This window comes from Carcharhinus amblyrhynchos, chromosome 2, assembly GCF_965287045.1.
Source record: "Carcharhinus amblyrhynchos chromosome 2, sCarAmb.v2.hapA, whole genome shotgun sequence".
Lineage (NCBI taxonomy): Eukaryota > Metazoa > Chordata > Chondrichthyes > Carcharhiniformes > Carcharhinidae > Carcharhinus > Carcharhinus amblyrhynchos.
This window is the reverse complement of record NC_137325.1, coordinates 102,482,820-102,488,223: the sequence shown is the minus strand read 5'-3', so window position 1 is coordinate 102,488,223 and position 5,404 is coordinate 102,482,820.

Here is a 5,404-nt window from a genome sequence, read left to right as displayed (position 1 = left end):
ACGTTTATCTGTTGTTTCAAAGTCATATTTCGTGACGTACTTGTCGTTGGTTTCCTTGGAAACTTTCAGTTGAATAAATTCCGAGCGATGTGTCTCTGTAACCTTTGATATGAAGTAAATCATTGACAAAGAAGAGGTAATTTATCCTTCCCAACCTTTATATGTCTCTTCACACAGTTCTCAGTTCTCCTGAATTACAATTCCTCAAACATCATAGTATCCCAACAGTTCAAAAGGAAGACTATTGGCTCATTGAGTCTGTACCAGCCACAATCCCATCCAGACCCTATTCCCACCACCCATTCATTTACCCTGCTAATCCCCCTGACACTAGGGTCAATTTAGCATGGCCAATCAACCTAACCTGCATATCTTTAGATTGTGGAAGGAAACTGGAGCACCTGAAGGAAACCCACACAGGCATGGGGAGAATGTGCAAACTCCACACAGACAATGATTTGAGGTCAGAATTGAACCTGGGACCCTGGTGCTGTGAGGCAATAGTACTAACCACTGTGCCACCCTGCTACCCAACACAGCCCATACAATGTTATCACTCCCAAATGACCTACCTAATTTCATATGTGAGAAATAAAGTCTTGAGGGCTATTCAACTGCGAAGGCATTGGAGCCATGCTGAAGTCCTGTCCCCACTTGATCTACACACAAATGCACTTCCTAGCATTAGATCACCAAGTTGTGTTGAGTATCAAGAAACCTGGCTGACTTCTCACCTCTTAATCCAGAAGCTCTAAGCATAAACAAGGTGTTTCAGCCCCTAACACTGATCAGCTAATATGTCAAAAGCTGCTTTTTATCAGGTAAGGGTAGTGTTGGTACCATTGGCTCCAGAAGGACATATCTTGTGCAGAAGGAAGCGATCACAGGATAAATTTGCAGTTCGCTCAAAGTGCCTGCTGCACAAAGCCAATAAGAACCAAATCTTCTTGACAACCAATCTTAAAGTTTTCCAGGTTTAGTAATGGACCAGGCAGTATGTTTATTCTCTTGGGCTTTAGGAAATCTCAGTCTGACCCTTTGCAATAGAACCCACTAGTGTTCTCTTGTGATTACTTTTTATTACCTTAAACAAATGAAACCACTTTTTTGTTAAAACAGATAATGCAGCAAGGGAAGTGTTTCTTGCATCTACCTTTATCACCTAATATTGTTCAAATTGGCTAGCTTTTTAATCTGATCTTTTATTTATCAATTTACAGTTAATTTTCTGGGGAAGACTGGAAATTCAGATTGTTCCTCACTCAGACTAAATAAAATGGTTCTTAAAATTCACCTTTATTAAACACATTTACTATCAATTTAATCCTATTCTACACCAGGTTCTTTATTCTGGATCAAATTTATAAGTCCAATGTAAATTGTCTATCGAGGTTGTAAGAAAGTTTCTGTATTGGAAGAAAACAAGGAACAAATAAGTTTTCCTTATCTTTGTTCCTTTTAACAATTAACATTCCTGGGCATGTGCATTCTTGTAGAAGTAGGTGTCATAGTTCGCACTGTGTTTCTTCTCTGCTGTTTTATGAAAATCTTCATTTTGAACTAATTCTCCCATTTTCTGCAGAAAGATAGTTTCATGGATTGACATCTACCAGATAATGCCAACAAATCTGTCCTGAACTGGTTTCTCTTTACCTGTAAACACTGAGCACCAGCAGATAACACTGCTTTGAGCCCCACAGTGATGTGTAACTTGAGTTTCATTCATGGTACAATAAACCTAAACTATCAAACTGAATCTGCCATACTCCATGTTTTCAAATTGACACGTGATTGCTGTCTAGCGTTGAATACTACACTCTTGTTAATACAAGATGGTGTGCTTCAGAGTCATTCCTTGCTTCTTTTGGTAAATTGGTCTGTTTTAGAAATTATGGAGCTGATTTATGAATTGTCACTCAAAAGGGAGTACAGAGCAATAATTTGGATGTGGCCAGTGCAGCACGAATGGTTTTCCATCTATAAATGACTAATTTAAAAAATAGACCTCTCTATTTTTAACACACCGGGTGGGATTTTATGGCCTTGTTCCAAAAAATCCCACCCGAGGTCAACGGACCTTCCCATTGTCTGTCCCTTGCCTGCTCTGATCCCTGTGGCAGGTGGGGTGGTAAAATTCAGCCATCATATCAGAGAACACAACTTCATCATTCTAACACTAGGTGGATCATGATATCTAACATATAATATGAAGTTATTAAGTAGGGAGTTCAGATTAATCAAAATATGATGGGGTTATTGGACCTTTCTGTCTTGAAATCTTTTCATGTTCACATTCTCACCACCAATAAAATATATTAAAAGGCCTTAATATAACATAAGAACATAAGAACATAAGAAATAGGAGCAGGAGTAGGCCATCTAGCCCTTCGAGCCTGCCCCGCCATTCAATAAGATCATGGCTGATCTGTCGTGGCTCAGTTCCACTTTCCCGCCCTCTCCCCATAACCCTTAATCCCTTCTCTTATCAAAAACCCATCAACCCGCTTCTTAAAAATATTTAGCGAGGCAGCCTCCACCACTTCAACGGGCAGAGAATTCCAGAGATTCACCACCCTTTGAGTGAAGAAGTTCCTCCTCAACTCTGTTCTAAACCGCCTCCCCTTTATCTTGAGGCTGTGCCCCCTAGTCCTACTGTCTTTTTTGAGCGGGAAGAGTCTCTCCACCTCTATCCTATCCATCCCATTCATCATCTTATACGTCTCAATGAGATCTCCCCTCATTCTTCTAAACTCTAACGAGTACAAGCCTAGTTTATTCAGCCTCTCCTCATAGCTCAATCCCCTCAACTCCGGTATCAGCCTAGTAAACCTCCTCTGCACTCCCTCCAGGGCCAAAATATCCTTGCGCAGGTGCGGCGCCCAAAACTGCACACAGTACTCCAGCTGCGGCCTCACCAATGCCCTATACAGCTGCAGCAAGACCTCCCTACTTTTATATTCAATCCCCCTCGCTATGAAGGCCAGCATCCCATTCGCCTTCCTGACCACCTGCTGCACCTGCAAGCTGGGTTTTTGCGACTCATGCACAAGGACCCCGAGGTCCCTCTGCACCGTCGCCTGCTGCAGTTTTTCGCCACGTAAGTAATAGTCCTTCCTACCATTCTTCCTACCAAAGTGGACCACCTCACACTTGCCAACATTAAATTCCATTTGCCATTTCCTGGCCCATTCGCCCAGCCTATCTAGATCCTTCTGCAGACTCTCCACACCCTCCGCACAATTTGCCGTTCACACAGTAAAAAGTCTGACAACACCAGGTTTAAGTCCAACCGATTTATTTGATAGTAAATTCACTAGCTTTCGAGGTTACCCTCTTTGTCAGGTGAATGGAGAGTTCTGGCCTCAGGCAGATGGTTACGCTCTGCCTGAGGCCAGAACTCTCCATTCACCTGACGAAGAGGGTAACCTCGAAAGCTAGTGAATTTACTATCAAATAAATCGGTTGGACTTAAACCTGGTGTTGTCAGACTTTTTACTGTGTTTACCCCAGTCCAACGCCGGCATATCCACATCACACTTAATACAACAAACATGTGGTTTGTTATATAACATTTAATTAACAGAGCAAGCTTGAGGGGCTGAACAGCCTGCTCCTGCTCCCATCTTCTGTGTTCCTGTTGTCATGAATGTACCTAGTAACAAACAATATCAAGAATGGAGGAAACTAACAGGTAGAGGCCGCCAGCATTTCAAAAGGCATTTCACAGGATATGAGTCTCCCAGTAATGAAGTTTACAACAGACCAGAAGAACACATCATCATGCCAATAGGAACCACCTTAATTAGATGATTGAACCATCAAGGGGGAGGCATACATATGTTAATTTTTTTTAGAGCCACAGAAGTTGAGGAGACAGACGACAAGTACCGAGAGATTTAGTATTATTGCTAGCAGTCAGGGAACCAGGGAGGCAGATTTCACCTTGCAGCCTGGGAGCCAATTCTTGCTAGCGGACAAGACGCAAGACTTCAGAAACCTTCATGGAGGCAGTTAAAACAATATTTTCTTTGAACCAAGAAGAGATGTTTCCCGGAATAACTCTTCAATCATGTTAGGTGTAAGTAACTATAATCTGGCCTTTACACACAGATCTATTAAAGTGGATATTTTTTGGAAAGAGGGAAATCCTGAAAGAGTTTAGATTGCTTGCACACCCAAACGTGGAGGGAGGTGGGTCAGTTCATTCTCTGATTGGGGGGCAGGAGGGAGGTGGGTCAAATGGATCTCTGGATCTTTTGATCTTTGGATCAAAAAGGGCAACTTCTACATAAATTGTGTGTGTGTGTTTAGTAGTTCCTAGAAGTAACCGTCTTAAGATCATTATGGTCCTGTTTGTGTATATGTGTCTTTTCTTTATTGTAATAAATAGTCTTTAATGAGTGTTATACTACAATTGGACTGGTTACTTTCTCACTGGGTCTTCCACATGACTCCTCATATGATTTCTGTAAACAAAATTATACACTACCATGAGGGTTGGGACACCCTCACAGATAAGTGGTGGAGGCTACCTCGCTAAATATTTTTAAGACGCGGGTTGATGGGTTTTTGATAAGCGAGGGGATTAAGGGTTATGGGGAGAGGGCGGGAATGTGGAACTGAGACACGACAGATCAGCCATGATCTTATTGAATGGCGGGGCAGGCTCGAAGGGCTAGATGGCCTACTCCTGCTCCTATTTCTTATGTTCTTATGTTCTTATAACATCATCTAGGTTTGTGACATTATGTTAACAGACCTTTTACTATAGTTAAAATTTAACTTTGTTTTTATATTACAGGGTTTGTACCTTACCCTATGTCAAGACAAATTTATACTGTATAAATATCCTATGACCCAGGTTTATACAAAGTTCATTGCCTTTTTAATAGTGGAATGTTTCTTTCTGTTGATGGGTAGATTAATAATTTTTTTTAAATTGGCAACATACACACAATAGATACAAGTACACATTACTATTAGGGACATTTTAATTTGCTTTGTCATAAGAACATAAGAACATAAGAAATAGGAGCAGGAGTAGGCCATCTAGCCCTTTGAGCCTGCCCCGCCATTCAATAAGATCATGGCTGATCTGTTGTGGCTCAGTTCCACTTTCCCGCCCTCTCCCCATAACCCTTAATCCCCTCTCTTATCAAGAACCCATCAACCCGCTTCTTAAAAATATTTAGCGAGGCAGCCTCCACCACTTCAACGGGCAGAGATTTCCAGAGATTCACCACCCTTTGAGTGAAGAAGTTCCTCCTCAACTCCGTTCTAAACCGCCTCCCCTTTATCTTGAGGCTGTGCCCCCTAGTCCTACTGTCTTTTTTGAGCAGGAAGAGTCTCTCCACCTCTATCCTATCCATCCCATTCATCATCTTATACGTCTCAATGAGATCTC